Below are 25,606 nucleotides of genomic sequence, written 5' to 3' on the forward strand. Positions count from 1 at the left end.
CGTTATGATTGCTGATTATGAAATTACTAATATTTATCCAAAAACTAATATTTATCAAACAATTGTCTGAAGAAAAGAGCAAAAATAATTAATTTTCTCTTATTAGCGTTATTAGCGTTGAGACAAAGTTGTACAATTTTCTTCTTATGTCTGCTATAAATTGTGAAATGGGAACAAACATGACCAAAATAGTCAATTAGCATTCTATCTTGGGGTTTTGTTCGATTTTTATACAAGGATTAGGGCTTCCTGAATAAAAGATCTCTCCCAAGTCTCCCCTAACTTCAGAAAAATCGCATTTTTTTACTACCACGAAAATGCTTCTAGTTCATCAACGGGTTCAAGTATCGTTCTAATTTTTGAAGCATAGAAACTTGAAGTTACAAGCTGTCAGAAAATGTCAAAGACGGCGAGTTACTATTTTTTTCCAAAAAGATATGGTGAAAATAAGAAAAGGGGATCAAGTATCCCCACTCTCCCCTATATATTCCTCACTTAATTCGGGAATCCAGAAGTCCGTACCCGGCGAAATGGCACAGATGTTCGACATCAAAGCAAATGACCGTCACTGTCCTCAGTGTCAAAGCCATGGCCTTCAGGTATTCGGACCAGAGGTAGATTAAATCGTTCCGGACCCTTCTTTCGGAGATGCGACCAACCGGCAGTAGCATAACCTGAAAAAGAAAAAAAAAATAATAATATTTCGATGTAATTTTTTGTTCGTTTTTTCGGAGTAGATTTTCCACAACCGTGGTCTGGTGTTCCCCCGGCAGGTTTTCATACCTCACTGAAAATGAAACTGAAACTGAAACACTGCATGAACACTTTTGGAAATGGTTCGAGATCAATTTTACGCTTGAAAAAATTGAAAACGAGTCGATCATATCCATTATTCACTTTATCTGATAATGCAATTTTTAATATGAACGTGAGAGTATCGTTTTAATAGTTTTAGAGCCAAGGTATGATGAAATAGTAACATTTACAGAAAACTTCACTATTTCAACAACCGTTGATATATCGTGATAACTATTTGAGATATGGATTTTTGTATGCGGGAAGCCGATGGTTTCTGTTTGTAGGCATCCCTTACCTTTTTCTCGTTAGCAGGACTTACAGGACCATCTTCAAATGTACAATGTTCAACATATTTTTGAAGGCTGTCCGTTCTCTTCTCTGGAGTGAGACCACGCATTTTGAAATGTAATCACAAATTAAAATTTAGTTTAATTTAATGTTAACATTAAATGTTTCTTTGATGTTATCACATACAGAAAGGTGTAAACCATAGGTGGCCAACATTTTCAACAGACGGGCCAAATTTTAGAAATGAGATTGACTGGCGGGCCAAAAATCAAATAGTTTTGGAGTATTCAAAGAAAACATATAATAACAAATTTTTAAAAACGCTTTAGAAAAACATTTGCCTAGGTATTATCGAGTATAGTTTTTATGTTACTTGCATATTTTTACAAATTTTACTCCATTTGAAAAATAGTAGAAATATAATGCAAAAAGAGATAAATTATCTCTTCCAACCTAGGTATTTACGTCAATCTTTTCGAGAGATTTAAATCCTCCTCGGTTTATCCATCCCAGAAATGTCAAATCGAGTGACTACAATGGACATTAAATCAATTTTATGGTTTCCAAATATAAAGAAATTACCGCCCATTTTCCAAAGTTTTCAAGTTCACCGTTCTCCTCAGGAAAATTTGATAAACAAATTAAAAAAAAAGATCGCAGAATGGAATTGTTAAAAAAAAGTAATGTTCACTAGCTTTTGACATTTAAAAGAATAGTATGTTTGACGAACTTTAGTTATAGAAATCATAAATAATATTGATTTTTAAAAGTTCTAACCTCAACATCATCTCAACCCAACTCTTTTCAAATTTTTCAGTATCTCGATTTGACAAGTGTATTGGGAAAGCCTTTTATAAACAGCATGAATACAAATTTCAATGTTTTATAATTATTGCTCCTTTTTAAAGTAAAAGTTTTGCTAAAAAAAGTCGTTTACGCACCAATTATAATATATTTGGATTTGGTTTGATGTTCATAAATGTACCCTATTCTGATAAAGCTAAGAAAAAAATTCCAAATTTTAAAAATTTACAGAGCAAAATTTCGATATTTTACATAAATTACAAAAGTTGTAGAATTCAAGTTATAAAAAATAGTTGAAGTTGTTGTAAAAGAATAATATGAATTATGATGTTGATATGATTCGATGATTTTTTTTACGGTTTTCAAACGATTTCAATAGATCTTACTATCTTTCTGAGGCTATACAAACTCTACAATATTGAAACTAGAACAATTTTGATATTTCAAAAATTGTTATTGTAATTCTTTGTTCATTCAGTGGCGGTAACTTTTTTTTTTGTAAAATTATATGAGGCCCTCAGATCCGAAACGGTATAAGTGCAAAAATGATCGATTTTGAGAAAATAATGAAGGAAGAAACGATTCTCAATGATTCAAATTATATTTGGTATTTTATTTATTTGTTCAATTCCTTAAACATTGTTTTTCCAAAAAGGGCTTCGCGGGCCACAAAAAGTTGGTCGCGGGCCACATGTGGCCCGCGAGTCATGGTTTAGCCACCCATGGTGTAAACAAAAGAACGCAGCCAGTAGAATTCGAAAAAAATCGATTCGAAATCACCGTTAACATTAGGTATTCTTATAATTTCTGAAACAGTCTATAATCTGCTTGTTTTCAAACGTTCACCATCTTGTTTTTATAAAGAAAATATAAAATTTTTGTTACCATTTAAAAATTTAGAAAAAGATAGTGTACGTACAGAGTTGCTCGATTGTCTAAATTTCAAAAATATTTTGATCAATTGAGATCTTAGGAGCTCTACTAGAAATTTTCTTTTTATTTTTCAAACAAAGTAGGGGAAAGGTTTCCTAAATGGCCTATCGGGTTAAATGCACCTACGGCCGTTTGACGAAATGGCTAACAAGACAACATATCTTATCAATGCATTTTGAGGGTGATACGCTTTGAACATAAGGCAAGAAAGAATTTTCTGAATAAACCAACACAAAAAGGATTAAAAATTCATACAAGGTTTTGATACCTTTTGATGTGATATTTTGACTTTTAAAAATTATACGTGAAGAAGCTCAACACAAAAATTTAGGTGATTTTTGTTTCTTGTTCAAACGAACCTCAGAAGACAATCAAATTTAAGCTTTTATGATGGTTTCATAATGATTGGAAAGTGGAATAAGAGAGTTTTTTTGTATGCCCCCATCATGTTTGTAAAATGCCGCTATCCTAAAATAACAGGTTAAAAAGAACAAATATATGAGTTTTATCTTAAAAACTTCGAATTTAAGCTCTAGTAAACACCTTTAGAGCGAATTGAATATCTCAAAACAGATTTGGTAGAGTTTTTCTTATGGATGAACAACCCTAACTTTTGTTTTATTCTATAAAATAATAAAAGAAATAGATTTTTATAAAACTTCAGCTTTGTCGTATAAAAGTTATTAGTTTCTAGCATTTCCAATGAAATTTTACGAAAATACTGCCAAAAAAACAGAAATTTTGACTAAAACATAAAAAGGCGCATTTAGCCCGCACGGTTTGAGGTTCGGCAAACTGAAGGAGATTTCAACATAAAAATTACTCCAATGTATAGAAAACAGATGTCTGCTCATGTGTATATAGTTTTTGTACACATATTCGATGTAATATTTGTTTAAATCAGTATTCTGCTTAATAGGCGCGTATAGCCCGCTTATCCCTTAGGCATAAAGTTTATATCAACTTACGACCTCTTTCGTGTTAAACTTTGATATTGTGATAGAAAAATTCAATTGCTTTTGATATTTTCCATACAATCATCCGTCCAAAAAAGAATGAAATTCCTCTTGAGTGGAAATCATTTTCAACCATGCATCATTTTTTTATCGTGTTCGATTTTGACGAAAGTTGGCCTAAGTCAAACATTTTTTCATACTAAGTCGAATTTTACAACCCATTTGATATATCGTGTAAATTGTTTAATCAAGTATGTGTTTGTTTTGATTATAATATAAGTAAAGATAGTTTTAAGCATAGATTAAGAAATCAGTCGGAATGATATTAAGTTGTCGAAGACCGTGAACAATAAATAAAATAAATAAATATTTTTTCATATTTTTGCCAAATTGCAAATTTTTACAATACAAATTGCCAATAATACAGCGAATTCACTGAATCAAACTAAAATTTCCCTTTTTTACGGGAATAGCTATAAATTTTTTCCATTCATTGAACAGGTTTCAAATTTTGAGGAGCGTTAGTTGGATAGTTGAACTAGATTATGTAGTAATTTCTAGGAAAAGTTACCAGTGAGAGAGAATTGGCAGCTTGTCAAAGTTAGAAGAAAGTGCATTGTTTCACGCGATTTCATTTTTTTTAACGCATGTTCGTTGCGCATGGAAATTTTATATTGTTATTTGATTTCCGAGTTGCTCCTTGAACCTTCCTTAAGGCCCTCAAATTTCAAGGCCACACCCTTCCTTGAAGCTCGCAACGCCCCTAGTGGGGTGCTAGGGTTCACTTCGAAAACCACTAAAATAACATTGGTCCTTTAAGAGCCTTAAATATAAGGTAGATAAGGGTGTTGCAAAAATCGTTCAATTTAGGCACATGCACCAAAAACGTAACGTGCCAAAATCGAGCGAGGTCTATATTGAACTTTTTCTGGTTAGGTGAGCGGAAGATTCATCATGAAAAAAGTGGGTTTTTTTTTTCAGTACAATCCTTCCTAAATTGGATAATTACATGTGTGCTGAAAAAAACGAGTTTGGCAAGCAGTTACATACACAATTTTTTACAAATTCGAAATATTTCCTTAGAAATACATTATTTACCATGAAAAAAGCACATCTTACCAAATAGCCACGTGTGAGCGGCCTGAAAATTGCTAATTAAGTAGGTCGTGGCAAAAAGTCCATTATGCAATTCTGTGTTAAAAAGTGGACACTGAAAACAGTTAAAAATTAAAAATACATAATACCCATGGTTGCTTTCATTATTCGTGTTTGTATCTCAAAACTATTTAAAAATAGCGTGTTGTTCATGTGATGTTGTTATTTCGCCAAAGTCGAGTCAATCAAAAACAAAGCCAGGTCAAGCAAATCGATTACAAGGTGCTGGCTGATACCAAATGCCCAACTGACCGCTGATCACTTACTCCACATTTTTTATGGTTCTTAGATTCAAAATGTAGTATTTTCAACAACTTCTCAAGTCCCATATTGTCTAGTGGTTAGGATATCCGGCTCTCACCCGGAAGGCCCGGGTTCGATTCCCGGTATGGGAAGCTTTTTGTTGTTGGCAAGTAGTGGGCACTCGATTCAAGAATTTCAACTATTATGCGCAAGATCATCTGCGATTTATTACCTACACTTAAATATTAGATGTCAAACAGAACAAAACTAATATGATTCTAATTATGATTGCAATGTGATTTTAAAGTTTTTAAAAATAGTTTCTCTTTAAAATTACAAAACAGTTATAAAATGCATGTAATTCTTAGAGAGCAAACATGGACGTTAAGGAAAAAAATATGAATCCGGAAGTTCACCATAGCTCACCTGTCGTCAAAACGTGTTTTGCTGCGTATCCGCGCGCAAGGCGCGCCTAAGGTATACCTCGTCGTGGTGTGCTATCGATATTAATTTTGCTCCGCCTCAGTCAACATGAAGCCAGCTGCTTGGAAAAAAAGCGACACACACATAAGCCCCGCTTGACATTTTTCTGCTCATGTTGTTGGTATCGTTGATGGAAGGCGCGCTAACAGGCAAGTAAATAACCACGAAAAATGGAGCCAATCGCAACACACTGTCCCCTATTCTCGAATGTGTCCCGTGCTGTCGGTCGTGTGCCATTGGAGAACGTGTGTCTCCACTTTGTGTGTCTGTAGAGTGTCGCCTAGCTGCTTTCTTCAGGCAAGCGAAAAATATGCGGAAAGAGAAGGAGGCGTATAAAACTGCATCGCTGTCACGCCTGTGATGAAAATACGAGTGCAGTCGCGTTGTTTATGTTTCTTTCTCTATTTTTGATTTTGATTTTTCAAAAGTAGGCGATGCGCGTTCGGTGCAGTTTATTTTGGTGAATTTGATAGGTGAAATTACGAAATGTAAACAAACAGTGACTTCTCCGCGAAAAAAAAGTTGTGATTTAAGCCATCAGCGTGAGTGATAAATGTTTCAACTGTTATTTACTAGTAGAATTTCCTAGCAAATCGGTGGCATTAACAAAACAGTGTTTTGGTTAATGGTTCTGAGCAAAAAAGTTTCCCATACCGGGAATCGAACCCGGGCCTTCCGGGTGAGAGCCGGATATCCTAACCACTAGACAATATGGGACTTGTTAAAAGATGGTGGTCATCTTCTGACAAACACGAAGGCAGCTGCTAGAGTTCGAGATGACAATTGGACAAAACCACAGAGAAATGCATATCCAAAAACATAAAAAGCTTATGAGTGATAAAATTTAGAACTAAAAGTCATAAAAAATATAACTCGAGACCAAAGAATTCAAAACATCAGTTTTAAAATTTCAAAATCACATTCTCAATTCGAACAAATTATCAAATTCTTAATTCATAAATCTTAAGAAAAATTTATAAATTTTTCATATTTAAATTCTTAATTCAAAATCTGAAATTCTGATCTCTAAATTCTTCAATTCAAAATTCAAAATTCTGGATGTGTACTTCATTCTTCGTTCTAAATTTTGAATTAAAAATCCTAAATTCTAAATTTTGAATTATAAATTATAAACTTTTATTTCTAAATTTTAAATCTCAAGTTCTGAATTTTAAATTCTAAGTTCAAAATTCTAAATTCAAAATTCAAAATTCTAAATTCTAAATTCTACATTCTAAATTCTTAATTCTTAATTCTAAATTCTAAATTCTAAATTCTAAATTCTAAATTCTAAATTCTAAATTCTAAATTCTTAATTCTAAATTCTAAATTCTAAATTCTAAATTCTAAATTCTAAATTTAAATTCTAAATTCTAAATTCTAAATTCTAAATTCTAAATTCTAAATTCTAAATTCTAAATTCTAAATTCTAAATTCTAAATTCTAAATTCTAAATTCTAAATTCTAAATTCTAAATTCTAAATTCTAAATTCTAAATTCTAAATTCTAAATTCTAAATTCTAAATTCTAAATTCTAAATTCTAAACTCTAAATTCTAAATTCTAAATTCTTAATTCTAAATTCTCAATTCTAAATTCTAAATTCTAAATCTTAATTCTAAATTCTATATCCTAAATTCTAGATTCTAAATTCTAAATCCTTAGTTCCAAATTTCAAATTTGAAATTCTTAATTCTAAGTTCCAAATTATTAATTCTAAATTCTTAGTTCTTAATTCAATATTCTTAATTCTTATGTTCAAATTCAAAGTTCAAAATTCTATGCTTTTGCATTTTTATCATTCTTGTCACTTTTGTGATTTTTGTAATTTTTGTGATTTTTGAAGATTTTTTTGATTTTTGTGATTTCTGTTATTTTTGTCATTTTTGTCATTTTTGTCATTTTTGTCATTTTTGTCATTTTTGTCATTTTGTCATTTTTGTCATTTTTGTCATTTTTGTCATTTTTGTCATTTTTGTCATTTTTGTCATTTTTGTCATTTTTGTCATTTTTGTCATTTTGTCATTTTTGTCATTTTTGTCATTGTCATTTTTGTCATTTTGTCATTTTTGTCATTTTTGTCATTTTTGTCATTTTTGTCATTTTTGTCATTTTTGTCATTTTTGTCATTTTTGTCATTTTTGTCATTTTTGTCATTTTTGTCATTTTTGTCATTTTTGTCATTTTTGTCATTTTTGTCATTTTTGTCATTTTTGTCATTTTTGTCATTTTTGTCATTTTTGTCATTATTGTCATTTTTGTCATTTTTGTCATATTTGTCATATTTGTCATTTTTGTCATTTTTGTCATTTTTGTCATTTTTGTCATTTTTGTCATTTTTGTCATTTTTGTCATTTTTGTCATTTTTGTCATTTTTGTCATTTTTGTCATTTTTGTCATTTTTGTCATTTTTGTCATTTTTGTCATTTTTGTCATTTTTGTCATTTTTGTAATTTTTGTCATTTTGTCATTTTGTCATTTTTGTCATTTTTGTCATTTTTGTCATTTTTGTCATTTTTGTCTTTTTTGTCATTTTTGTCATTTTTGTCATTTTTGTCATTTTTGTCATTTTTGTCATTTTTGTCATTTTTGTCATTTTTGTCATTTTTGTCATTTTTGTCATTTTTGTCATTTTTGTCATTTTTGTCATTTTTGTCATTTTTGTCATTTTTGTCATTTTTGTCATTTTTGTCATTTTTGTCATTTTTGTCATTTTTGTCATTTTTGTCATTTTTGTCATTTTTGTCATTTTTGTCATTTTTGTCATTTTTGTCATTTTTGTCATTTTTGTTATTTTTGTCATTTTTGTAATTTTTGTCATTTCTTTTTTCATTTTTGTCATTTTTATCATTTTTGTCCTCAATGTAGTATTTTTGTCAATTTGGTCATTTCTACCTTGTCCCTCCCTTCTGTTCAATATTTTTGAGTTATGTATTTTTTTAATTTTTTGTTTTACCAGTTTTGACCCCCTATTGCTTTTTCTGGTTTCACTAATCCAGTGTCGGCCGAAGTCATCTGCCTTTTTAAAAGATATAAACAAACCCCAACTGCTTTCTTTTCATCCACCAGGCTTTGGAAAAAAAAAATGTTCGACTTGCAACTGAGGAGTGAAAGTTTATAAAAAAGGATAGAAACGATATCAAATGAACGAAAAAAAAACAACACTAAAATAGAATCGGTAGTGGAGACCACGTGGCTCCGGTTGTGGCTCGATTCTGAAACATATTGTCGGTCTCGGATGTGCCATTGTCGGTTTTAATAAACGGTTATAAATTCGTGTCACGTGTCAGCTCGGCAGGGGCGCTAACAATAAATATTTATGTGGAAGGTTGAAACAAAAAGGTGCTTTCTTCCGGAGAAATATGAAAACTAATAAGCGACTTGCAGCACGAAAATGCAGTAGGTGGATTTAAGAGGCGGAACCGGAATTCCTATTATGAAATGAGGACTTTCCTTAAATTTTTTTTTCCAGAATCGGGAAAAGACTATTTCCATTCATGGATGGCAAACCTTAAATTGAGAAATCGAACGATTTCCAGAAAAAAATCCTCAGCATTCAACCTTCTCATCATCATTATTCGGTAGTTCGAAAAATCTCCCAAAAGCATCCCATAATGAACGGGTTCCCGAAATTTTCCCACAGGCTGTTGTGGGGTCTTTCGTCAATCGGAACCATTTGTTAATATTTTTTTTTCATTTTCTTATTTTCAGTCACGACCAAGAAGTGCCAACGTTTGATGTCCAAATTGGGCGCGCATATGAAATTAGGATTACTGATCTCATCGCCGAAAAATAGCGCATGTGCAACTCCAGTCGACAACGAAAAAGAGCAAGTGCAGATCACAACAATCTAAACTTAAGCCATTCACAAGCAGCAGGAACAGTTCCCACAGATGAGGTTCCAACAATGATTTTTTTTTTCGTTGTTTGTTGTCCTCATCAAAACCTGATGTTAGTTTGGTCTGGCCGCGCTTAGACGGTTTAGAGAAATCATTAAAGTAGTAGGAAGGGCGAGGATTTGAAAGGAGCCAATCCAAATGGTAAGATCACGCGCAGAAAAAATCCAACGGCCTCGGAAGATGTCCGGAGCTCCCGGATAAGATACGGTCAAGTAACTGGAAGCGAAAAAAAAAATCTCAGCAGAAGCCGGGGTCCCGCATATCGGTTGCATGTTATTACCCATTCGAGGTATGATCGATATCCAATCTGTGCCCGAGATGATGGGTCGGGTCTCTAAACTTGGGTCTTTTCGTGGGATTCGCGTGTGGATTTGATGCGTGAAGGAGGGAAGAAGGCAAGCCTCTCATGAGTTGGGTTGAGTTCCCGGTACGAAGTTCATAAAGTACCAGGACAGGACTGATTTAACCAGTAGTCCAGAGACAGGTAAGGCTGGTAAAGTAATAATATCGACGAAGACAAAACGGGCACGGCTTAGTTAAATTGAAGTGAGTCAGCCAACCATCGCCAGTTTAGGTTGATAGACATTTCAAACATTTAAAACAGTGCACACAAAAGCGCTCCAGTTCAGCTTAAAACCGGCCTGCAAAGCTTCGCCGAAGTGTGAATGTTCGATGTTTGCAACTTTTATGTACATGTCATACACTACTGCAGTGCAAGGAAACTTATGTCTGAAGTGTTGCCAATTTATATTTTATTTATCAGGGAATTCTTTCCTTTAGCAGCAAGCAATCAAAGCATCTAAATTCAAGATGAGCTTGAGATGCCTTTTAAAAGGGGTTTTAAAATATTCCATTAGAAGAATTTATCCACCAGGCCGTATCAGGTATCAGAAAAGGGGTAGGCTTAAAAGCGGCACGTTATCAAAACGGGAAAATTGTGCCTAGTCCTTTTTATAGATTTCATCAGATACCTGAGAAACCTATAAAAAGGATAAGAAAATAAATTCAATGTATTAAACATGGCATGTAGCCAATTCACATGGGGATTCTTATCAAAATATGGCATTAAGCCTAGTCACAAAGGGATTTTAAAGCATTCAATTTTCAACTTCAATGGCTTCTAAAATCTTAATGCTTACAGATAATCATACCTCTTGTACATCAAAAGTTTTAAGGTTAATGGGACACCAAATTGACGTAGTCAGAAAAATTATTGGTTTAACCAGTTATTTTAAATTTACAAAAACATGCGATTTCCACCCTACTAAGAAAAAAGGGGTAAGTTGCAACAAACTCTGTAATCAATGAAAAATCAAATGAAAACGTTTGAAAATTTATAGTTTTTGATACATTCGTGATGTCATGACGTATAAAGCACCAATTGCAGTAATTTTTGGTTTTGTTCGAATTGAATTTTACATTTTTTCTTTCAAAAATGTTTTTTAGAAAAGAGTGTTAATCTGCTGCACACATTTAGGGGTAAAAAATACTTCAAAATATTCTATTATCTTAAATCATGTAAACAAATTTTAGGATGGATGAAATTTTAATGTTAACAGACGCATAATGCAAAATAATCACATCCCAGCATATGGAAACGCGATTTATGAGATTTAGTTCTGATTTGCATATTGTTGCATTTTGACCCAGATAGCTAACTGAATTATAACAATATTTATTTTAAAAAATTTGGTAATTGTCCGAGCAATATTTATACACCAACAGTGTTGGTATAGAATAATGAAAGCAATATAAAATTTGTAGGTGATATCATTAAGCCAATCCGTCATACTAGGTAAAGTTTTTTGAGGCATCGAAAAATGTAAAAATTTGTACATCTATTGCTCGATTTTTTAATTTTTTATGAGAATCAATATCTTTAAAAAACTCTTTCACGATGTTAAAAACTATGTCATCATCAATTTGTTATCATTTAATGATAACTTTATAACAGTATATTGAAATAAAAATGGAATGAGTGTTGTGGTATACAAATGTTGCATCTAACCCTGCTTTTGCATGATGCCCCGTTTGACGGTACTTTAGTTTAATTTCTTAGAATTGGGTTCAATTATAACGTTATAGACAGAGTACAGAAAAGTTTTAAAGCGAACATGAGACAGTTGCATGTAAGTTGGAGAAGAATCTTTCATAAATGATTTGAGGATTGATTTGTTGATCTAACTTTCTATCCACCTATATAAAAAATTTCATAATCTTTAGATGTTCCTACTAAAAAGGACATCACTTTTCACCGCTAGGCTGATAAATTAAATCTACAATTTTAACAATTATTGCGGTAGTTCTGCCCTATGTACGATCGCCAAACTGTTTGAGCTGGTTGTATTAGATCGTTTCTTCTCGTATTACAAATTTTATTTCTCTAACAAATAACAAAGATTCATGCCTAAGCGTGCTACGACAACAAACTTGTTGACGTTTACATCTTTCGTGCAAGACAGCTTTTCCAGAAGATCTCAAACCAACGTAATCTACACCGACCTATCCGTAGCTTTCGACAAGGTAAACCACAAAATAGCCATAACCAAACTATATCGTATCGGTATTTGCGGCTCTTTATTGGAATGGTTCCATAGCTACCTGGTAGGACGGAAACTTACTTCACGATCAGGTGAATCATTTTCCAATCAATTCCCTGCATCTTCTGGAGTATCTCAAGGTAGCCACCTAGGACCCATAATATTCCTGATCTACTTCAACGACGTGCTGCTGCTTCTCGATGGACCTAAACTGGCGTATGCCGACGACTTGAAATTGTGTCAACCCATCAACAGCCCCGAAGATGTCAACATCTTGCAGAGCCAGTTTAACATCATCGCTGCCATGTGTGATATCAATGGCCTTCCCTTGAATCGCTACAAATGCACGGTTATTTCGTTTTTACGCAAGCGGTTCCCGCTATCGGCTGATTATTTGCTTGGACATGAGGCAGTTGCACGAGTTGAGCATGTGAAAGACCTAGGTGTGATCCTGAACAAACGGCAGGATTTCAAGATCCACACAAACTACATCGTCGATAAAGCTTCCAGATGCCTGGGTCTTTTATTCCGCATGACAAAAAATTTTAAGGATATTTATTGTCTCAAGAGTCCTCACTGCAGCTTGGTTCGATCGTCCCTTGAATATGCCTTGGCTGTATGGTTCCCCTACTACCAAAATAGCTCGGAGCGTATTGAGGCCATCCAGAGGCATTTTTTGCGCTTCGCTCTGCGGAACCTTCCCAGCTACGAAAAAGGTATTGTCGCCGAACTGCTTTCGTCGAGAAACGACTGCCCCGCACTGTTAGAAGCACTCCAACTCAGCGTACAATCTCGAGGCTTGAAGAATCGTGGTCTTCAGCTCTTTGCTCCTCTCCGACAGAATAGCTACGGAGCTAATATAGCGCTAATTGGTGCAATAAGGACGTTCAACCGCTTCTCCGATCATTTTGATTTTGACGTTTCGAGGGAATTATCCCGAAGAAGAATCCTTAGTGCTTTAACCCTCATCCGCATTAGGGTGTCATTTTGACACCATTGCAAGTTTGAAGGCTTGTAACTTCTTCCAGAAGCTTCAAAATACAAAAATTTCTTCGGGGACCCTAAATGAATTCAAAAGTTCTTCAATATTGCATCTTTACTTTTTTTATGGACGAGCCCTGGAAGCCTGGACAAAAAAACTCCCTTTTCCGACTTTTGGTGTCATTTTGACACCACAAAAGTAAAATCTATTTAAGTCGTTTGAATTATTATGAACTTCATATAAAACTTATATCAATAGAAACCTTGTAATGTCAGTAAAATATGTTTAGAACATTATATACAGCTAAAGTTACTAGTTTTCTCGTTATTCAGCATGAAAGAAAAAAATCCGAAAAAACATGCCTCACGAAAACTGCTGTAGTTCATATGTTACACATCCAAAAAAATATTTGCCTTATGCATATGAAAGCTGAAGTTAATGCCTACATCATGGAGACAAGAAATATTTTTTAAAAATTTTTTTAATGAAATGGTCACAAAAAGTTTAAAAAAGTGGTCTAAAAACCTACTTTTCATTCGATTGCTAGTAAATACTGTTTGAGCGATGGTAGAGTTTTGAAAAAAATATGACTACAAAATGTATTGAAATTCCAACATTTTGCTGTCTTTAGATTTTTGATGCAACAAAAATTGAATTAACTGGAATTTTTCAAAGTTCACTACTTTGCGCATTTTTTTTACAAATTGAAATTTCATCTCTTTTTGTGGTCCACCGTCAGGTTGTACCCGGATTTTCAGTACTTTCACTTTGTTTGGACCAATCAAAAGTATATTCATTGGAAAGCAAATTTAATCTACATTCTAGTGAGGTGCTACAATTCACGCTGTGAGATTTCACAAAAATATAAAAATTATAAACGTAAAATCATTCCTGAATTTCTAGAACTACAAGCACTGCGTCCAGCAAATCGTGTTTGTTTGCTCTCCGAGTAGGTACGGTGGGTGGTGATTCGGGCAGAGAGCGAAGCCGACAGACGAAATAATGATGCGTGTCGTACGTTTCGCGGTTGGAAATTTTCTATTGACAGTAGTTCTCGTTTGCTAGTCACGACACGTATCATTATTTCGTCTGTCGGCTTCGCTCTCTGCCCGAATCACCACCCACCGTACCTACTCGGAGAGCAAACAAACACGATTTGCTGGACGCGGTGCTTGTAGTTCTAGAAATTCAGGAATGATTTTACGTTTATAATTTTCATATTTTTGTGAAATCTCACAGCGTGAATTGTAGCACCTCACTAGAATGTAGATTAAATGTGCTTTCCAATGAATATACTCTTGATTGGTCCAAACAAAGTAAAAGCACCGATAATCTGGGTACAACCTGACAGTGGACCACAAAAACAGATGAAATTTCAATTTGTAAAAAAATCGCGCAAAGTAGTGAACTTTGAAAAAATCCAGTTAATTCAATTTTTGTTGCATCAAAAATCTAAAGACAGCAAAATGTTGGAATTTTAATACATTTTGTAGTCATATTTTTTTCAAAACTCTACCATCGCTCAAACAGTATTTACTAGCAATCGAATGAAAAGTAGGTTTTTTAGACCACTTTTTTAAACTTTTTGTGACCATTTCATTAAAAAAAATTTTAAAAAATATTTCTTGTCTCCATGATGTAGGCATTAACTTCAGCTTTCATATGCATAAGGCAAATATTTTTTTGGACGTGAAACATATGAACTACAGCAGTTTTCGTGAGGCATGTTTTTTCGGATTTTTTTTCTTTCATGCTGAATATTGAGAAATCTTGTAACTTTAGCTGTATATAATGTTCTAAACATATTTTACTGACATTACAAGGTTTCTTTTGATGTAAGTTTTGTTTAAATCGGTTTAACATGCCAAAAGTTATAACGATTTGAGCTTATGGTGTCAAATTGACACCACAAGTGCTGATTAGGGTAATGAAATCTAATGCGGATGAGGGTTAAGTATCTATAGTAAAGGGTAAATTCCGTGTAATTGTAGTTTGTCTTTAATTTTTAACCTATCATTTGGATCAATTTGTGATCTGTTGATGAAAATAAACAAACATCAGAATATGAAATGAGAGGAGGCTCAACTCTTCTAAACCATACATTAAGCCATTCTAAACCTAAAGTGAACTTGTCACATGTGTCAGTCAATAAATATGTGATATTGTGATTTGTGACATGTGATATTAGTATTTATTATACATGCAGATATAAACCAAAATATGAGCGCTAATAATCATAGCAGCTTTGCCTACTAGCGACATGGCGCATACGTCGCGACGTTGAAAATCATAACGACGTATAGTGAGTTTCCAAGGAGACTTGAAGTATGCGGTTGATGGCCTAAGTAAAATCAACAATAAATAACATAAACAAAGTTTATGCACTACATGAAAATCGCCTACTGGACTGAAAAAAAGAATAACAAGCCTTCGAGTGACAGGAATCTCGCTAGTAAAAAGTGTCGCTAGTAAAACTGTCGCTATTCGGTTTGGTGCTATATACATAATATTGACTTCCAACTAGATACAATGAGAAATTTGCAGAGGTCGGCATTAGAACGCTATTCGCAAATTAGTCCGCAACATATTTGTATTTTTTTTTTTTTTATTTAACTTTGGGAGAACTTACACTCAGAAATGAAAAAAATATAAAATTATTATTTTTCATGTATTTTCAAGCTTCACCGTGCCCACTCACAAAGTTATTTTTCAGCGTGTAATAATTGAAATATTTCTCGTCGAGAAATACCTCAGTTATTAAAATTGGCATTTGGAAAATTAACGGTAGTGACATCTGGTGGTCGTTAATAAAAGTAATTCAAACCGACGGTTACACTTCAATTATTATTATTGCAAAGATAAAGGAAATTTTCGGAAGAAATAAAACATTAAAGACCTCAAATTTTCATTTTTTTAACAAATGTTTAATCTTAACATAACCAACAATTAAAATTTTATAAATTTTGATTTTCAATTAACATAGCTTTTTGAAATTTTTTTACCAAGTTATTAACTGCCATCACTCGACTATTGGTAGAAATGTTCAAAATAATTATGTCGAAGAAGGAAATAATTTTTTTTAGTATAGGAGGCACTGGGGTGGCGAATACCTTAAATGATTTTAAGGCAACATTTAGCGCATTGGAAAAATTAGGGCCGCAGAAAAACGGTGATCCATGGACCAGCACTGTAAAATTTCCCGATTTCAGTGGGGGAGCGTCACACAATATGCAAATCGGTAGATCTGGCCAACTTTGCTCGTCTGTGACGTCCACCCACCGAATTAGTTCGCCACACATGTTCTCTAGAGGCGAAAGTCTGCTATCGGCACGCTTCGTGTTTCCTTGTGCTGTGAGGGTTCTCAAAATTTTCAAAATCCCTTGAATTTCAACTGGAAAGAAAAAAACTTTTGTTACAAGATTTAAGAAGTAACATGCCACGTGGACAACTAAGGGAAGGAAGTATACTGTGTCTATAGACACAAGTACATTATACATGCTGTCAAAATTACCTAGGTTTGTAAAAATATGTCGATATTAAAGGTATCGAGAAGATATAGATAAGTAAAATATAAAAATCGACAAAACATTTGGTTTGATTTTGGAATTATAAAACAAAATTCTTCGTTTATCATAAAATAAGCCACAGGATGAAAAATCCTCATATTCTAAATAATAAAAAAAACAAAAAGAGAAATAACTGAAATTGTGTTAATAAGCAGCCATCTTAAAAGTTATAACAGGATAAAACATTAAATTTGGAATTCAAATTATAAGTATAAATAAATATTTGAGAGAGTAAATGATTTCAATAGAACCAGAGTATAAATGCTAGTAATTGTACAAAGAGAATAATTTTCTTTTGGTTCCGCTCGAACTCACTTATCTTTACATTATAACCGAATTCATTTTGAACTAAACCATATGATTTTTAAGTATGTTTTTTCAAACTACCGTTTTCCACGGCCTCATATTCACCGTCTAATATCAGTGAGTATGGTTATATACGGTCAAACAAACATGGTGTTGTCGCTGGATACATCAGTCGGAACTCGTATTCGATCTGTAAATAAAATTATAGCAATTGTAGATTATAACAAATTGAAAGTATTTAACATACAGTGCCGTTCATAATTGTATACAAATGGGGAGCACGCTCACTGCCACTTTGACTTGGAACTTGCATAACTTTTTACTCTGATGATATTTTTTCTCACATTTCCACGTAAGGTAGATTAACTATCACAGTATCATTTCACAAAATATGAGTTGAGTTCTGAAGTTATTGTGAACTGAGATACAGAAATTCTACAAAATCAGACTTTTTGGACTTTTGCCATTCACACTGCAAAATCTCGGAAATTACGTAAAAGATATTACATATTAACATATTGTTTGCAGAGTGGTCTTGAGAAATAACAGGGAAATTCTTGATCTATATGTTACTCAGAACATTTAAAAAAAAATATCATCAGAGTTAAAAGTTATGAAAGTTCAAACTCGAAGTGACAGTGCGCGTGTTTTAAACAATTATGAACGGTACTGTAGCTTTCCATACTAAATCTGTATCCAGTAATACGAAAAATGTCTTTAGAATATCCTCAGTTTTTTGTTGCGAACGTAGTCGGTTCCTATATCTCAAAGTTCTCTGCAACAGGGATGTAGCTGTTTCGAAATCGTTATCTTCTGCCAAAGAGTCGATTGCGTGCGATTCTTCCGCTGTTAGATTTTTGTGGAGTCCGGTCCTTTTTCCAGACGCTTTTTTTTGAAATCGCATTCCTCACCCAGTTTTCAATGTATCCAGTGTGCTTTCCTGTCGCCTCCCCGTTATTCTCCCAGAAAAACTCGAACTAATAAAAGAAAAGAAACGAAAATTTAAGAAATGTTACATAAATACTTAACTACCTACAGTACCGTTCATAATTCTTTAGAAACTGGGATGCGCGTACATAGACTTTTAAATTTGCACATCCATAACTTTTAACTCAGATGATATTTTTTCTTCTAACTTTTTATTACAGTTAGATCAAATTTTAAGTTTCTATAGTATTTGATACTTGAGATATTGCAATTCTATACGACTTTTTTAACATAAGTTTACTTTAATTTTCAAAAATCTTTCAGTTAACATAAGTTTACTTTAATTTTCAAAAATCAGTTCAGATGCGCTGGGTCAAATGTGAATATTGAAGACCAAAAGAAATTATTTCAACTATGAAATATTTTAGAAACTTAAAATTTTGTCAGGTTATAGTTGAATAATTGACCTTACTTAAATAAAAAGTTTGAAGCAAAAGTTAAAGTTAAAAAAAAAGTTAAAAGTTATCGAAATGCGAAGTTGAAAATCTATGTGCGTGCAACCTATTTTCATGAACGGTCCTGTGTATATTGTTTTAAAATTATTCGTTCATATTGTTACCTCTTCTGGTTTCCCTACTTCCAAGCTCTTCAACCGTTCGAAAGCTCGAACAATCGACTTTGCGAGTTGTTTTTTTAAATGCAGTTTTATAGACCTAAAAAGAAAATAGATATGAATGATTCTGAGTTTGACGATTTTCGTACAACAGGCACTTGCACCTCTCTGATCCCAAGCACCATAAAACAGGGACTTCGAGTGAAATTTAAATTATTGATAGTCACGTACCTTTTTTGATTGATCAAGGGCTGGAAAAAGTGGATGCATAACGTTCTTACGAGCAAATTCTTATCACTTCTTGAAATGACATTATCACCTCTCAGCTTATTGTACAATAGATCTTGCAATACAGGACAGCTATTAATGTAATCAACCACAAGCGCTTCATTGATTTCGAAGTCAGTATGTTCGAAGGTCAAAGGCGAATGCTGTAATTACACAAAATAATTTTATTTATTATATTTATGTTATACAATCAATTAAAGTACCTGTGGAACTAATTTTGGAACCAAATCAGATTCCAACGATGCTTGGACTGAACGGATTTTCATCCACTGGCCAAGTTTTAATCCAAGTTTATTTAGAATGTCGTTCTCGGTAAGAAGCAGAAATAACTGTATTGTGTCTACTCCATTTTCTGAAAATAAATAAAAATATATTACCATTAACAAATATTCTGTTACGGAATATTAAAAAAATTTAGCAATCGTTAAATAAAGTCACATGCTATATTGATGTTAGGCAATCAAACATCCAATTAGTTATATCTCTTCACCGGTAAAAGAACCATAGCTTTATCTAAACTTCATTTAAGATGTATCACAATCAATTACACTAGTTTACAAAATTAAAAAAAAAACGTGGACTTTATTTTTGAGTTATGTTTCAAATATGAAATTTTGGAAAATTCAGAAAAAATTGAAATCTCTTTTTTGTATATTTAAGCTAAATAAATTTGATGTAGATCATCTGCACTGCGCTAGATGTTTGAATCTCAAAACAAGAACTTTTTTTCTTTTCCAAAATTTCAAATTTTGAGCCTAATTTAAAACTTTTCTACGGATTTTTTTTTAATATTATTTCACATTAAATGTGATCGTCAGTTTACTCATCTCAAAAATGCTGTAAACTAGTGTTATTATTATAGTAAACATGTATGTCATGCACTTATCATTTAAATTAAAATTTCCGAAAACATACGTACCGATGTATATGCTTTCACTTTTAAATGTAATTAATTATGTAGCAATTAATGTAGTGCTTCATCGAAATACTTGTTAGAAATATACTCTTTTGCTGAATTATATGGCTGCCATAGGTTGTAAGTTTTTCGCGTGTAAACAGCATCTTCTTTTAACAGTACTATTTGTCCTGTTCGTTGGACCTGATAACTATGAAACCATTTTTCAAAGCATACACTGGTAAGCTTTTCAACAATAAAATGTATTTGATCATGTGCATATACAATATGCGAAATCATTGCAAAGTTTTTCATTTGATCATCGTTGTATTTAACTATTGCTCCACCACGAAAATGAATCCCATGGATAATTAAATGCTTAACATCTAATACATTTGTTGGTAGGTTTTCAAGTAAATTAGAAAACAGTGTTTTTTCCTTTGCAATAATTGAAGAAGATATTATATTGAATCTTTGTGAATAACTTCTATAAACGATAGACGAAACTTGTTTCAAATTGAAACGTTTGGCTATACTATAAGAAACATTTATGAAGTTTTGCGCATTTCGCATTTGATCTTTGGGTAGCTTGTTTAGAGCTTCAAAACGCATGCAACAGTACTCGTTCTGAGTTGTATTAGTTTTAGTATTAGTTGCGTAATGTGCGAGGTGATGAAATTTGTTTATAGGAACAATATTTGGAAAACAAATTTTGAAATGTTCATGTAAATCCTTCACGTTTTGGTCTAAATCATGAATCATGTTTCGGTTTATTTCATTTGAGAATACAACGTAGCATATTTTTTGTAATAAGTAAATTAATTCCATGTGTTGTTCTTCATAAGGCACGTCTCCATTCACCAGAAACGGAAAAACTCTCAATAAGAGCCAACTTTGAGCAGCAGTCTGTTTCAATTTATTTCCCTTTTCCAAAAGCTTTTTATTGCTAAAATTAGATGACGGCTTGTCTTTCTTTTCAATATTTCCATAGTCAAAATCTCGTATACGATCGTTGAAATTTGAACAGCTAAAATATTTTTTTTCCTTGATGAATACGCGCAAAATAAGTTTAATAATTTGATGAACAACGCCTTCGAGAATGTCATGCATTGGGTCAAAGCATTTATTATTTGCAACCCGAAAATACGCCAACTGATGTAAAGCGCAATCTCCAGCAACTCCTCTTTCGCTGATCTGTATATAAAAAATATTTATTTAATATTTGCAAAATCGTAGAATACCATAAAATTTGCCATTTTCATTCTATCTTATCGAATACAAAATGCAAAAATATTGGTAAGTAAAATGGTAAATAATAATTTTATCTTATATTATGTATATAGAAGTTATGGAGCAAAACAAAAATGTGCCAAAATACCTCACACTCCACTATATTATAACCGTTTCGGTAATAAGCACATTTTTGTACGTTAGCATGCAATTAACAATCAAGGGAAATGTTTTAATTAACACGATCATAATAAATTTATCAAAAATCACACCTGAGATTTTTCCGTTTGATTGGAATTATGCATTCCTACAATTCTACGATTCACATTGTCGATGTCATTTTGATGAGATGATTCTGTCCTGAATGGGAAATTCTCTCCGAAAAATCCATTTTTCATATCTTCCTTAGATATGTAGCATTGTCTACAAAAGTATTTAGCACTTGGTCCGAGAAAGTTGAATATTTCATGTGCTGCCAATGTATCTCCAGCAAAATTACACAAAACAGCTCTGAGGGTGTAATCTGTACTACCGAATTTCATTTTTATTCCTTCTTCAGACTCCAGTCTTTTTAAATCTTCGACGAGAGGATTGAGTATTTGATTATAGCCATACTTTTTCAAAACCTTCGATTTGACTGATATAACAAGGTAGTTCATATTGTATGTCGATTCTCTAATCTTTCCAAAATTTTGAATTTTTATATATAAATGACTTATCTTCTGGTTCCCCGCTCGTGAGCTGAGAGGATTAACTATTTCGATGTCATCTGCATTTAATGTGATTCTCAATGCCTGCGGATATCGCTTCAAAAAAGGATGATTGAGGAAAGCATCGCCATCAATGAATGAATGCACGTATCCTTCCGGTGCCTTTCTTTCACTTTCTACTATCATCATAGCATCCGGATTTTTCATGATAAGTTTTAATATATCGACAACAGATATGTATTGAAAAGAATCTTTCATTTTTCTTTTCTTCTCTTTTCTCACAATCCCGTGATTGGTGTGGACTTTAACTGTTTTGGTTATGTATCTTTCATCCAAAATGACCTCGACTGGTTGAGGGATTTTAGCATTGGCTTCAATAGACATATTTGCTATTTGTTTATTAATATCTTTAACGTCTTTAAATATATTTCCAATACTAAAATTATTAATAGCATCAATAATAGTAGACGTGGTAGAAAATTTCATATATTCTTCAAAAATAGGTTGGACGATGTACCACAAATAAGTTTGCACTTGTTCCAGCAAACCATTAACATTATCCATTATTTCCTGAATATGTTTTTCAGGTACTGAGACATTGCAACGCATGTTCGAAATGAACTTTTTTGAGCTGCTATAAATTTCATCTAATGGAAGTTTCCTCGAAAATATTATTGGATTAACTATCCCTTCAAGGTACCTTAAATCAGATTTCGGATAAGATTCATGGTGCTCATTTCTTATTATGTTAGATTCTGCTGAGGTATCAATTATTTCGCAGTCCGGAGCAGGATGCATACTTATTAGATGATCCTTGAATTTATTGAACCTGGAGAACTGCGAATTACACTGCACCCCTTTTTTATGTTCTTTGCATGTGAATGGGACATTATTTTTCTCCGTCAGTTTAAGGCGATGTATGTTTTTCATATGATTTTTTAAAGCATCTATGCCCCCGATAATAATATTCATGCACACAAAACATCGGTACCCTATTTACAAAAAAAAAAAAAAAAAAATGAAACAATTACATGAACCAAGTAGGGGAGAGTGGGGTATCGTTACTGAAATGAAACCCTAGCTTAAGTCCCCCTTTTTCTTACTACTTTCACGTTTGTACATTTGATTATACTTTGTAAATAAACTAAAATATATTTCAAAATCCACTCATTTTCAACCGAAGACAATCGATGATTAATTAAACTAGATAATAAATAATTGACCCGTTACTTCCCACGATTTTTTTTAAATATTTGAACAACATAAAAGCTTTTGTAAGAAAAGAGCTTGAACAAAAGTTGTTCCCCATGGCATCAAAAGCTGTAATTCGTTGAACAAAGTTTTTGATTGTTTCAATAGTTGCTAGATTGTTTTTCAATAGTTACTATATCTAAATTTCAAGAAGGCTTATAGACAAGCACAATGAGAACACAAGGAAGATAATACAATTATTGACTGCATCATAGCAGATTTACAAACTTGATAAAGACGCAAATGTTGTGGATCATTTGTGCTACCACATGGGATGTAGAGGGTTAAACACATTGACAACTCTTATTCTTACCCCTCCTGTCCCTAGCTACGTTCTTGCTTGACCACATGTTTATATTATGTATTATAGAGTTAATGAGTTTGATCTTGAACGTCCAAAGCTGATAAAAATATTATTTTGTGAATTATAGTACTAAATTATTTAAAAAATCAAAATAAAAATAAAAAAAAACTTTTTTTTTAAACTCGAGTCTAAAATTTCGGATAATCGAACCCCTGATAATCGAGTCTCCGGATAATCGAGTCCGACCTGTATTGGATTTATGTTCGTCTTTATCGCATTAGAAAAAATGGACAAAACATTTCTATAGCTGGTGATACTGACTTCATCATTGTTTCAGAGTTTTTCAAAACAAGTTTTAGAAGATAACTGGAAGAACAGACTTATGGTTGGTCCTCAAATATTTTACTGGTAAAATTAATCAAAGTTTTAAAAACAACTCAAAATGAATGTAGCAAATCAATGCCATTTCGGCTGGATATGAATAGAATGCAGTTCAAGATAATAAATCAACTCCTCCTGATACCAGTTGGAGGAAGGACAAGGGTGGGTTCGAGATTGGCCTCTACTTACTCCCCAAGCATCTCGTCGGCAACTCATGGGATTCGAACCCAAAGTTTTTCTTGCCGATACCGGGAATCGAACCCAGAACGCTTGGGTTACTAGACTCGCGCCAGCCTATCCACTAGACCACATAAGCGCTGATTAATAATAAATTGAATACATTAAACATAAAATCAAAGTAAAAAAAAAATCAAAATTCTGAAATTAATGTCAGATTAGGCCAAAAACTAACCTTGATTAAAATTTGTTAGAAAAATAATAATGATTGTTATTATTATTCATCTTATTATGTATTTATATTCTTCATTTTCAATGTTATATCATGAATTTAAAAAAAAAACATGATTTGAATTATGAATTCTCGATTAGGAAAAATATGCATTTTTAAACTTAGATTTTATTCTTTAATTGATAATACAATTCTATTGTACAACATGCTGAAACTGATAAAATAAAAATAAAAATATTCCAAGTTTTGATATAAATATTAAAATCACAAAGATGATATAAATAAGGTTGACATTACGCATAAAAATTGAACTTTCAAGTTACTACTTCGGAACATTTTTCGATTTTTCAACAGATTAATTAAAAATCATGATCGTAAAAATACATAAATCATTCAAAAAATGCCTGACAATAGGATTAAAGAAACAAAAAATGGAATAAATGATCCATTTGTGTTTAGGTTTTTGATAGAAACAGATTTAAAGGTTGTTGAACATAAAACATGATTTTCCTATGGAAACATTCGTCCAAAGTCCGATTTTTGTAGAATTACTCTATCTCTGGCCACACAACCTTCAGAAAGCTTAAATTTCGTGATATGATAGTGTAATAGTTGGTTTATATTACGCAGAAATTTGATCAAAAAATATTTCCAGAGAACAAAGTTATGGAAGTTCAAAATTAAAATGACAGAGCGCGAGCTTCCAATTTCTATACAATTATGAACGGTACTGTAGATGAGTCTCGTTACTCGAGTCGCAGAATAAGCCCCAATTTCAGATATTAAATTTTGTGTAAGTGGCAGCGAACGGGGTCTTTCAAAATAATGTTAAATTCACTGCTTTTGCAATGATGAAAAATAAGCATTAGATTGGAACGAAAAATTTACAAGGAGTTTTTGATTGCCCCGATGTGTAATGGGAATTTTGAACTTACCTCGAAGGTGCTCCGTTAGATCAGGCCCCAGTTGGGCCTCTAGATAGTCCATTTCGATGTGTAATTACGAATTTAATTTCACTTCCACTACAACCGCGCACAATTTTCCACCAACCAATGTAAACAAACGTTACGCATATGAGCCAAAACAAGAAGACGAAATGATTCGGTTATATATTTTATGCACTGAAATATTTCTTCTCGAGAAATATTTCCAATGCATTAAAAAATAATAACTGAATACTTATTTTTTAATTATGGCAATAGTTACACACAAAGAAATTACTGAGATATTAAATATAAATGTTTTTTTATATTTTTTTCATTTCTGAGTGTACGTACGGATGAACAAACTCCATCACCTTGTGAAAATAACATTCATCAACATTCTCGCTTGAATAAATGCACTTAGAGGAGTTTGTTCTTCGTAACTTCACCAGGAATCTCGTGAGAAAATTAATTTGTCATCAAAAAAGAAGCGGACTAATTAGCGATTTAACGCCAGCCACTAGAAAAAAGCATTTATCAACATTCTTCCTTGACTGATTGCTTTTGGTGGAGTTTGTTTATCCGCTAGTACAAAAGTTTGGTGAAAAAATAAGTGAAAACGAAAATAATCTAACAAATACGGAGCAGGAAAATTAGCGATTAGCATTTTAATGCCGGACACTGAAAATTTGGAAACCTTTCGGCTAAATACCTAAACCAAAA

The 25,606-nt window shown here is 32.7% G+C and overlaps 2 non-coding genes across 2 annotated transcripts; one reads left to right on the plus strand and one right to left on the minus strand.

Moving 5' to 3' along the window:
* Window positions 1–5,257: 5,257 nt before the first annotated feature.
* On the plus strand, window positions 5,258–5,329 carry Trnae-cuc (transfer RNA glutamic acid (anticodon CUC)). Its single transcript has one exon. It is a non-coding gene; the product is annotated as a tRNA-Glu (tRNA).
* A 976-nt stretch (window positions 5,330–6,305) lies between these two features.
* Trnae-cuc (transfer RNA glutamic acid (anticodon CUC)) lies at window positions 6,306–6,377 on the minus strand. Its single transcript has one exon. It is a non-coding gene; the product is annotated as a tRNA-Glu (tRNA).
* Between the last annotated feature and the right edge of the window lie 19,229 nt (window positions 6,378–25,606).

The sequence above is a fragment of the Uranotaenia lowii genome, chromosome 3, assembly GCF_029784155.1.
Source record: "Uranotaenia lowii strain MFRU-FL chromosome 3, ASM2978415v1, whole genome shotgun sequence".
NCBI classification, from domain to species: domain Eukaryota; kingdom Metazoa; phylum Arthropoda; class Insecta; order Diptera; family Culicidae; genus Uranotaenia; species Uranotaenia lowii.